The 12,500-nt window shown below is 40.4% G+C and overlaps 1 protein-coding gene across 1 annotated transcript in view; it reads right to left on the bottom strand.

Moving 5' to 3' along the window:
- The window catches only part of LOC136834645 (uncharacterized), a 28,491-nt gene that overhangs the window by 15,708 nt on the left and 283 nt on the right, over positions 1 to 12,500 (bottom strand). The window lies entirely within an intron of this gene.

Raw genomic sequence — 12,500 nt, 5'->3', positions numbered from 1 at the left:
TATTCACAAAACTTGTGAGGTAGCACTCCTCATGCCCCTGACCGATCAGAGCCTTCGTGGATTTTATTGCCGGGTCGTGGTCATGTGAAGTACATTATTTTACAATATAAAACTGCTTCACTGAAATAAAAAAAAAATATGTATTTATTCATGTAACCTCTCCATATAAAATATGTTTAGATAAGCATCTGTATAGTAAATGCATCATAAAAATTAAAAGTAGTTGGGCTATGACTGGTCTTCTTAGACCTATCAGGGCATATGACTGGTCTTCCTATTTAGACTTAGTAGGGCATATGACTGGTCTTCTTACTTAGACCTAGTAGCATATGACTGGTCTTCCACCTAGACCTAGTAGTGCATATGACTGGTCACCCGACTTAGACTTAGTAGTGCATATGACTGATCACCCCACTTAGACCTAGTAGGGCATATGACTGGTCTTCTTACTTAGACCTAGTAGTGCATATGACTGGTCTTCGTACCAAGACCTAGTAGGGCATATGACTGGTCTTCCTACTTAGACCTAGTAGTGCATATGACTGGTCACCCGACCTAGACCTAGTAGTGCATATGACTGGTCTTCCTACGTAGACCTACTAGTGCATATGACTGGTCACCCCACTTAGACCTAGTAGTGCATATGACTGGTCTCCCTACCTAGACCTAGTAGTGCATATGACAGGTCACCCGGCTTAGACCTAGTAGTGCATATGACTGATCACACCACTTAGAAATAGTCGTGCATATGACTGATCACCCCATTTAGACCTAGTGGGGCATATGACTGGTCTTCTTACTTAGTAAGTAAGTATATCTTAGTTTAACCAGACCACTGAGCTGGTTAACAGCTCCTAGGGCTGGCCCGAAGGATTAGACTTATTTTTACGTGGCTAAGAACCTACTGGTTACTTAGCAACGGGACCTACAGCTTATTGTGGAATCCGAACCACCATTATGATGACGAGAAATGAATTTCTATCACCAGAAATAAATTCTTCTAATTCTTCTTTGGCGGCTCGGAGAGTCGAACGCTGGGCCAACAGCATGCCAGTCGAAAGCTCTACCACTCCTCCAAAGAAGAACTAGTAGTGCATATGACTGGTCTTCCTACTTAGACCTAGTAGTGCATATGACTGGTCTTCCTACTTAGACCTAGTAGTGCATATGACTGGTCTCTCTGCTTAAACCTAGTAGTGCATATGACTGATCACCCCACTTAGAGCTAGTAGTGCATATGACTGGTCTTCCTACTTAGGCCTAGTAGTGCATATGACTGGTCTTTCTGCTAAAACCAAGTAGGGCATATGACTGATCACCCCACTTAGACCTAATAGTGCATATGACTGGTCTTTCTGCTTAAACCTAGGAGTGCATCTTACTGATCACCCCACTTAGACCTAGTAGAGCATATAACTATTATGGTCTTTCTGCTTAAATCTAGTAATGCCTATGACTGATCACCCTACTTAGACCTTGTAGTGCATATGACTGGTCTTTCTGCTTAAACCTAGTAGGGTATATGACTGATACCCCACTTAGACCTAGTATTGCGTATGACTGGTCCTCCTACTTAGACCTAATAGACTATATGACTGGTCTTCCTACTTAGACCTAGTAGTCTGTATGACTGGTCTTCCTACTTAGACCTAGTAGTGCATATGACTGGTCTTTCTGCTTAAACCTAGTAGGGCATATGACTGGTATTTCTGCTTAAACCTAGTAGTGCATATGCTGATCACCCCACTTAGACCTAGTAGGGCATATGACTGGTCTTCTTGCATAGACCTAGTAGTGCATATGACTGGTCACCCCACTTAGACCTAGTAGTGCATATGACTGGTCCTCCTACTTAGACCTAATAGACTATATGACTGGTCTTCCTACTTAGACCTAGTAGTCTGTATGACTGGTCTTCCTACTTAGACCTAGTAGTCTATAAGACTGGTCTTCCTACTTAGACCAAGTAGAGCATATGACTGCTCTTCCTTCCTAGACCTAGTAGGGACTATAACTGGTCCTCCTACTTAGACCTAGTAGTGCATATGATTGGTCACCCCACTTTGACCTAGTAGGGCATATGACTGGTCTTCCTACTTAGACCTAGTAGTTTATATGACTAGTCTTCCTATGTAGACCAAGTAAAGTATATGACTGGTCTTCCTACCTAGACCTACAGTAGTAGGGCATATAATTGGTCTTCCTACCTAGACCTGGTAGTGCATATGACTGGTCACCCCACTTTGACCTAGTAGGGCATATGACTGGTCTTCCTACTTAGACCTAGAAGGGCATATGACTGGTCTTCCTACCTAGACCTAGCAGTGCATATGACTGGTCTTCCTACCCAGACCTAGTAGTGCATATGACTGATCACCCCTTTTAGACCTAGTAGGGCATATGGTTGGTCTTCCTACCTAGACCTAGTATTGCATGTGACTGATCACCCCACTTAGACCTAGTAGGGCATATGACTAGTCTTCTTACTTAGACCAAGTAGTTCATATGACTGGTCTTCCTACCTAGGCCTAGTAGTGCATGTGACTGGTCACCCCACTTAGACCTAGTAGTGCATATGACTGGTCTTCCTACTTAGACCTAATAGTGCATTTGACTGTTCTTAAAACTTAGACCTAGTAGTTCATATGACTGGTCTCCCTACTTAGCCTTAGTAGTGCATATGACTGGTCTTCCTACTTAGACCTAGTAGTGCATATGACTGATCTTCCTACCTAGACCTAGCAGTGCATATGACTGGTCTTCCTACCTAGACCTAGTAATGCATATGACTGATCACCCCACTTAGACATAGTAGGGCATATGACTGGTCTCCCTACTTAGACCTAGTAGCATTTATGACTGATCAACCCACTTAGACCTAGTAGGGCATATGACTGGTCTTCTTACTTAGACCAAGTCGTTCATATGACTGGTCATCCTACCTAGACCTAGTAGTGCATATGACTGATCACCCCACTTAGACATAGTAGAGCATATGACTGGTCTCCCTACTTAGACCTAGTAGCATTTATGACTGATCAACCCACTTAGACCTAGTAGGGCATATGACTGGTCTTCTTACTTAGACCAAGTCGTTCATATGACTGGTCATCCTACCTAGACCTAGTAGTGCATATGACTGATCACCCCACTTAGACCTAGTAGTGCATATGACTGGTCTTCCTACTTAGACCTAGTAGTGCATATGACTGAACACCCCACTAAGACCTAGCAGGGCATATGACTGGTCTTCTTACTTAGACCTAGCAGTGCATATGACTGGTTTTCCTACCTAGACCTAGTAGTGCATATGACTGGTCACCCCACTTAGACCTGATAGTTCATATGACTGGTCTTCCTACTTAGACCTAGTAGGGCATATGACTGGTCTTCCTGCTTAGACCTAGTAGTTCATTTGACTGTTCTTAAAAGTTAGACCTAGTAGTGCATATAACTTGTCTCCCTACTTAGCCTTAGTAGTGCATATGACTGGTCTTCCTACTTAGACCTAGTGGTGCATTTGAGTGGTCTTCCTACTTAGACCTAGTAGTGCATTTGACTGGTCTTCCTCCTATTCTCCATAGTAATACCTGTGAATCTGAATGAATCAGCTGATGGGGTTACGCTACAATCCTGACGTCTCTCCATCGAGACTAATCTAAGCAGTGATGGCTTGTGTGAGAGAGAGAGAGAGAGAGAGAAAGCGGTTATCAAACCAAGAAAGAGAACGGGTTGTTGAGAGAGAGAGAGAGAGAGAGAGAGAGAGATGAGAGGCAGAGAGGATGGTGCGAAGGAAAGGTAAATGATAAATCAAGGAAAGAGAAAATGGAGAGACGCGTCAAGAGAAAGCAGTTTTTGCGGGGACTGTCTCCGTTGGCTTGGAGCGCAAGAAGAGAGGAAGCACAGTCTATCCTCTTGAGAAGGAGGGAGCAGGGGATGGAGGAAGGAGGGAAGAGCCAAGGATTGTAGTGATGCGGCTGGACGGGCGAGAGAGAGAGAGAGAGAGCGTGGGGGAGGGGGGGTTGGGTATATTGTTTGGGTGGTGATATATATCCCCTAATGGGGGTAATTAGACCGGGTCGCCGTAATCACTTGTGGCAGTGAAACTGTGGTGTGTGTGTGTGTGCGCGCGCGTGTGTGTCCTCCAAGGATTTATATATTTCCTCCCAGGCTGCTGTGTTGTAATTTCTGGAAGGCCGTTTGCCGCCACATTGCGACCGACGCTTCGTCGCGTTTCATTTGTTTACATTTCGTGACGACTCTGTGGATGAGCAGAGGAAGAAGAAGAAGAAGAAGAAGATGATTCGCTGTGGTTCCGGCGTCTATGTTCCATTTGGTTTTCCAGTCCGAGTTTGTTTCGTTTCAAGATATTGCCTCGTTGAGAGAGAGAGAGAGAGAGAGAGAGAGAGAGAGATTATTCCGTTCCAAGATAATGCGTCAGTATGAGAGAAAGAAATTGCCCTGTTCTAAGGTACAACCTCACTGAATGAGGGAAAGATTGTCCTGTTTTAGGTTATTACCTCATTGAGAGAGAGAGAGAGAGAGAGAGAGTATCCCGTTTCAAGGTATTGTGTCAGCATGAGAAAAAAAAATTGCCCTGTTCTAAGGCATTGCCTCATTGAGTGAGGAAGAGATTGGCCTGATTTACGTCATTACCTCCTTGTGTGTGTGTGAGAGAGAGAGAGAGAGAAAGATTGTCCCGTTTCAGGGTATACCTTCAGCATGAAAGAAATTGCCCTGTTCCAAGGTATTATCTCTGAATGAGGGAGAGATTGACCTGGTTTACGTCATTACTGCATTGAGAGAGAGAGAGAGAGAGAGGGATTATCTAGTTTCAAGGTATTGCGTCAGTGTGTGTGTGTGTGTGTGTGTGTGAGAGAGAGAGAGAGAGAGAGAGAGAGAGAAAGAAACAAATTGCTGTTTTAAGGTATTACCTCACTGAGTGAGGGAAAGGTTGACTTGTTTAACACCATTACCTAATTAAGAGAGAGAGAGAGAGTCCCGACATAAGGCATTTACTCTATGAGAAAGATATTGCTCCCTACAACATTATAACCTCATAGAGAGAGAGAGAGAGAGAGAGAGATTTTCTCACATTTTAAGGAATTACCTCACTGAGGTAGAGCAAGAGAAAAGGAAAGATTTATGGCTCTTGCTGGATGTATTTTCAACATAAAAAAGATCTTTACCTGCATTCATATTTTCTTGGGCTAACTTTCTCATTAAGGAGAGAGAGAGAGAGAGAGAGAGAGAGAGAGAGAGAGAGAGAGAGAGATAATTACGGTATGCCTCCAAGAGTGAATGATAGAGACATCTTTCGTTCAAATGTGTGAGAGAGAGAGAGGGAGAGATATGAGGGAACGCCTGTTACGTCATTACCTCATTGACAGATAATGAGATACGAGTAAACGCTTGTATTACGTCATTACCTCATTAAGAGAGGGAGGGAAAGAGAGGAATGAGGGAACACATTTTTGACCTCATTGACTCATTAAGTGAGAGGGGAGGCGTCCCGGAACAGATTTTGGGTATTTATCGAGTTAGTTATATTATTTATTTAAAACTAAATATTTCCTCTAATTAAGGGAATTCTTTTAGATATTCTCGATTTTTAGATCAATATTCATTCATTATTTAGATATAAAAGTTAACATAAACAGTCAGCGGTGTTCCTGGTAATTAGTCAACTACTGTGATTACCTGACAGATTGGAGAATGGCATGAGGCTGGCAACCTCACCATTATGCATAAATATACTTGCTGAGAAATGGGATCCAAACTCCTTCAGGAGTGTATGCATGAATGTATATGTCTTTCTGTGCATTTATGTGTATGTTTTGGTGTAGTATACAGTATGGCTCAGCTGTACACAAGTTCTCAATCCAGTAATCGGGTTTGGTGCATCCCATTTTTCAGTCGAGGTAAAATGGTTTTTGATTTTCAAAACGGGAAATCCTCGGTGCTTGGAGTTTGTCGAGAAAATTCCGAATATTTTAATCCCTGTGGAGTACTTTAGCTCTGTTTCTGGATCTATACTTCGTTTTATATATATATATTTTATATATATATATATATATATATATATATATATATATATATATATATATATATATATATATATATATATATATATATATATATGTGTGTGTGTGTGTGTGTGTCTGTGTTTTACGTGCGTGTGTAAGTGTATGGTTATTTATTATTTTTTTGGTATTCAGACGGAAAGGCTAGTTGAATGTGCAGCTGTAACCATTTATCTTGCCCAAAGCAGAAGGAAACTAATTAAGCAAACTGTAAAAGAGGTGGAGTTTACCTTCCGAGAAAGTGGCGAGTTACTTCGTGAATAAGGAGCACAAGAATTCCAAAGCTTGGCAGTATAAAAAAAGAAACAATCACGGATCTGTACTGATTTCCACAGAGTAAACTTGGGAAGAAGTGGCATGAAATGTTAGGGTGATATGGCGCAGTTATTAGGACTCTCGCTTTGCGCTCAGTGGAACAGTAACCAAAATGGTGCTTGTAGAAAAGAAGCAAAAGCCACTCTCTGAAGGTGACAAAGATCTATTATAGATTTATTTTTAAGCTGACGGTAAATACTGGCAGTCGATGTCATTGTAACCTATGGATGGTGAGCAACAAGAACTTCCACCAGCCACATTAAGCCCCAGTGAGATCGGCCTCTGATATTTAATGTCAGGTCAAAAAATAAAAAAAACTGCAGTACAGTGGGTAGCCTTTGCTCCAGCCCTATCGAGGAGGGAAACAAAAAGTAAAGCATAATTAAGTATAAAATCAAGCTTCTTAATAAAGCACCTAATTTTTAGCAGCAAGTTTAACAATTTACACTGTAAAGACATGTGTGAAGTAACCTGAACTCCCAGTATATTGATAGAAGTTAGTGGTTCAGTTACATTTTTTAAAAAAATACACAAGATGAATGTAGAAGACATAATATATAGTGTTGAATCACACGCAGTAGCCTGAATAGAAAAAGAGATTGGCCGGAGGAGATCATTAATAAGAAGCAGAAAACGATTAGGTGAAAGGACAAAACCTTGAGGAGACTCAGGTGTTGAACTCGTGCAAAAACTTTTATAAAAGAGGAGCATAAACTTTAACAGCTTAGGTTAAGGCGTCACAGACATAGGGTGCAACGAGGTTAGAGTAGGGGGGTAGTGCAATCAGTTCACCTCCTGTGGTGCACTGTAGGCATTACTGGAGGTGAAAAGCAGCTTCCCTTCGACCCCTAGCCGCGCCCACTTTTTGATCTTTTACTTCATCTCTGTTCCCATTTCATTTCTTCCATCTGGCTGTCCAACCGCTCCAACTCCCTCTATTCACCTTGAACGTTGAAGGCTGTAAGTACCTCCGTGTTTGACCTTATAGCCAGATTTTCATAAGTTAAGTTAAGTATATCTTAGTTTAACAGACCACTGAGCTGATTAACAGCTCTCCTAGGGCTGGCCCGAAGGATTAGATTTATTTTACGTGGCTAAGAACCAATTGGTTATTTAGCAACGGGACCTAGAGCTTATTGTGGAATCCGAACCATATTATAGCGAGAAATGAATTTCTATCACCAGAAATAAATTCCTCTTATTCTTCATTGGCCGGTCGGAGATTCGAACTCGCGGCCAACAGAGTGGTAGCTGAGAACGGAACCCGCTCGCCCAACGAAGAACTACCAGATTTTCATAAGCCAGATTTTCATAAATCGAATCAATCACTGAAATGAAAATGCTGAGTAGATGATACATTATTCCAATAGCCTGTTAAAGCATCACTGGACTGGTGGATTTATGAGAGGAAGAGAATACAGAGAGCGGCTGCGTCTAACTGGTTTTAGACAAAGGGAATCCAAACATCAGAAGAAAAATACTAAAGGAAGCAACCCTGCCACGAACTCAGAGGGTCGTTGGTGTAACCCTTATGGCCACTGGGTAAGTCCCCAATTCTACCGTCCATAAAGGCAAAGCCTCTGCCATGCCCCTGGGATTGTATGCACCTCATGACGCCAGGTGCCGTGGGGCTTATTTGTAGAACTTCTCATCATAATAAACATTATGAAGGGAATTATGGTGAGAAACAGAGATTTGGCACTTTCGGTGTTGTTATATACGTATGGAATGAAGAGAATTTGTAAAGAATGTGCCACATTATCCTGTGTAAGTGTTTGCTTATGTCTGTTTTCAAGAATGCATGTCAGGTACTTAAATATATATATATATATATATATATATATATATATATATATATATATATATATATATATATATATATATATATATATATATATATATATATATGTGTGTGTGTGTGTGTGTGTGTGGGTGTGTGTGTGTGTGTGATATATACACAATATATATATAATATATAGGTCTTTATGCCAGTTGGTCCAGATATATAGTTGAAAGACCAGGATCCGATATATGAATAAGAAATTTATATTTATATATATAGATATATATATATATACCAAGATATATATATCATCTTATATAGTTTAGAGAATATATATATATACAGATAACAATAAAATAAAATGATCAACAATCCATTTATATGTAAACAACATTCATTGTGTGTGTGTCCTGAATTTTTGTGTGTGATCAGAAGAATTATGTTATCCTTCGAATTTTATCGATGGTTGCCTCCAAAGCCAAAAAAACATTTTAATCAACACAATCACTGAAAATATTTTAGTTTTGCCATGGAACAGAAAATAAAAATAAATATCTGAATCAAAATTGATTGCTCAACTTGTAATTTATCTTATATTGGGAACTAAGAAGAGTCACACAGCATAAATATAAGGTCGGGTTTTCAATTTTTGCCAGTTGGTCCAGATGGTAGCACATGACAGATTGTTGGTCGAAGGATGCCTCATTTTCAGTTGAAAGACCAGGATGCAAGAGTAAAACAAGCTGTTAGATTTTTCAGATAGATACTGGATATGAATAAGTATGTTTTTGTTTTTGATAAATGTTTACATACTTAAGTAGCAATGACTCATTTAGACATGTTTTGTTTTTTACATACTTAAACTTGTTGACTCATTTTATTTTATTGTTATATATATAGATGTATATATATGTTTGTGTTTCCACAGGACATTGTATACATAGATGTATATATATGTTTGTGTTTATAGTATATATATATATATATATATATATATATATATATATATATATATATATATATATATATATATATAATATATATAATCTGTTATAAAATGAATAATTCTCAGTAAATTTTGTCGATCTCAGTAGAGCGCGCCCCCAAGACGACCATAATGCTTATCCCTTCCTGGTAAGCATTATATATACCATAAAGGCCAGGTATCAGCGCGCACAGTACCAATAGCTGTCCGCGGTATTCGTACTAAACCTTTGGCTAATGAAGAGATCCCCCCTCTCTCTCTCTCTCTCTCTCTCTCTCTCTCTCTCTCTCTCTCTCTCTCTCTCTCTCTCGGATCGTCAAATCCAGGATACTGTAAGCGCGGAAGACAAACGGGACCCCATTTACTGGGAGCAATGTTGAAGGGAACGCGCCCACGACAACAAAGTGTTCTGCATTAACTGCTTTTGACCGCATTGGAGCCCAAATGAAAGCCCTTCGTCAGGATGTTTGTGAAAAATGCAAGAGAAGTCTTGATTAATTGGTTGAATTACCCCCTTCCCTCCCCCACCCCCCTTTACTTTTTTTGTGCTTTTAATTTGGTAGGTGTTCATTTTATTGTGCTTTTAATTTGGTGAGTGTTCATTTTCACTATCTGACTTTTCTCTATTATTGATCATATCAGTACCATTATTATAACAAGACGGCGTTGAGAAGCGCAGTTATTATTATTATTATTATTATTATTATTATTATTATTATTATTATTATTATTATTATTATATGGCATTTTCAAGAAGGCCTAGGTTTTCCTTTGGATTATTATTATTATTATTATTATTATTATTATTATTATTATTATTATTATTATTATTATTATTGAATATAGCGTATTCAAGAAGGCCCATATTTTCCTTCGGATTATTATTATTGTTATTATTATTATTATTATTATTATTATTATTATTATTAGTCAGAGAGTGATCCCTATTCATGTGGAGCAAGCTCTCAAGGTCCACTGACTTGAAACTCAGGCTCCAAAGAGTAAGTTGTTCATTCGAAAGAAATAACAGAAAGTAACTGGAAATACAGAGAGAAGAGATCAGTCATTAAAAAAATAGCTTAATAAATTAATAAACAAATAAATAAATTTCTAAATAGATTAAGTACAAGGAGAATTTTTTTAGGTAGCAATGCATTGCATGTTCGCTTGAACTTTTTAGGTTCCAATTGCACATCCTCAGAGTGACTGTTGCACAGTCCAACAGTGTGAGGAATAAAAGACCTCTGGAACGGAGAAGTTCTGCAGCTTGGCACATTTGCAGCACGTTGGTGCTGCTATTCAGCAAATCTGGTCGCTCTTTGCAGAAAAAGAGGATCAGGTATCAATTGCGAAAGCGTAAGATTACTGCCATCTTGTTAACATTCGAAATGCAACTTTTTTTTTCTATTTAATTCCTTTAGGCATAACTCATTTATACGTTTCTAATTTCAGTGTCGAGTGTAAACAGACGAATGTACGTCTCTCTGACCCAAGGTACTGCGCACCGGATTATTGATTGCAATTCATTATTTCATTGATTTTGCCTTGTGGTCGAATGCAACAGTTTCCATTGGAATAAACAAACTTTTTTTTTAATGTCTGGATTGTAAAATGTATTTCACCTCGACGTGTTTGTTCCAGTGGCTTTTTATAACACAAATTTAAATGGCTCCGCGGAAATGGGATAAATGGAAAACATTTTTAATCATTTACGAACAAATGCAACATTGTATTTTTGTTATTGCCAATATTTGTACTGATGGCAAAGCCCTCGTATTTCCGTAGTATTTAAAGTTCTGTTCTGGAATGTCGTCCAATTATCATGCTGTAATGCAGCAACAATTACGTTAATAAAGTTCATATTACAATATCTTTTTCTGAAATTTTACTATTAACAGGCTGTTCCGCTAAGGACCTTTAATGAGGTGTTGCTAGCACGGCCTTCCATCTCACTAATCATCGGTAATATCTTTCTGATCCATCGTTAATTCCTTTCATTCAAGTTGCTACGGGGTGGAAAAGTCCCTGCTATAAGCGTAATGACATGCAATGACCCACAATGACCCCTCACTGTCTCCCATTGTTTCCCCAAATGAGAGGGGATTATGGTCCTGTGTCCCACCACGCCTCTCTTCCGTCAACATCTGCCCCGAGATCGAGTGTGTTTGTTTACATTTGCGGCTGATGTGTTGGCTGGATCTGAACCGGTTTTGGGTGCCGTGTTGGCTACTTCTGTCGGGTTTTGGGTGCCGTGTTTGCTACTTCTGGCGGGTTTTGGGTGCCGTGGTTGCTATTTCTGGCGGGTTTTGAGTTCCGTGTTGGCTACTCCTGGTGGGTTTTGGGTGCCGTGTTCGCTATTCTCAGGGTTTTTTTTGGCGAGTTTTGGGTGCGATGTTCAATACTTCTGGCGGGTTTTGAGTGCCGTGTTGGCTACATCTGGTGGGTATTGGGTGCCGTGCTGGCTACTTCTGGTGGGTTTTGGGTGCCGTATTGGTTATTTCTGGTGGGTTTTGGGTACCGTGTTGGCAGCTTCTGGCGGGTTTTGATTTCTGTGTTGGCTACTTGTGGCGGGTTTTGGGTGCCATGTTGGCTACTTCGGATGGGTTTTGGGTGCCATGTTGGCTATTTCTGATGGGTTTTGGGTGCCATGTTGGCTACTTCGGATGGGTTTTGAGTGCCATGTTGGCTACTTCGGATGGGTTTTGGGTGCCATGTTGGCTACTTCGGATGGGTTTGGGTGCCATGTTGGCTACTTAGGGTGGGTTTTGAGTTCCGTGTTGGCTACTTCTGGTGGGCCTTGGGTGCCGTGTTGGCTACTTCTGGCAGGGTTTGAGTTCCATGTTGCCTACATCTGGTGGGTGTTGGGTTACTTGTTGGCTAGTTCTGCTGGGTTTTGAGTTCTGTGTTGGCTACTTCTGGCGGGTTTTGGGTTACTTGTTGGCTACTTCTGCTGGATTTTGAGTTCTGTGTTGGCTACTTCTGGAGGGTTTTGGATTACTTGTTGGCTACTTCTGCTGGGTTTTGAGTTCTGTGTTTTGGCTGGGTTCTGGCTGGGTTTTGGATTACTTGTTGGCTACTTCTGCTGGGTTTTGAGTTCTGTGTTGGCTACTTCTGGCGGGTTTTGGGTTACTTGTTGGCTACTTCTGCTGGATTTTGAGTTCTGTGTTGGCTACTTCTGGCGGGGGTTTTGGGTTACTTTGTTGGCTACTTCTGCTGGGTTTTGAGTTCTGTGTTGGCTACTTCTGGCGGGTTTTGGGTTACTTGTTGGCTACTTCTGCTGGGTTTTGAGTTCTGTGTTGGCTACTTCTGGCGGGTTTTGGGTTACTTGTTGGCT

Source organism: Macrobrachium rosenbergii, chromosome 54 (assembly GCF_040412425.1).
Source record: "Macrobrachium rosenbergii isolate ZJJX-2024 chromosome 54, ASM4041242v1, whole genome shotgun sequence".
In the NCBI taxonomy this organism is placed as follows: domain Eukaryota; kingdom Metazoa; phylum Arthropoda; class Malacostraca; order Decapoda; family Palaemonidae; genus Macrobrachium; species Macrobrachium rosenbergii.
This window is presented reverse-complemented; position numbering and strand designations above follow the sequence as displayed.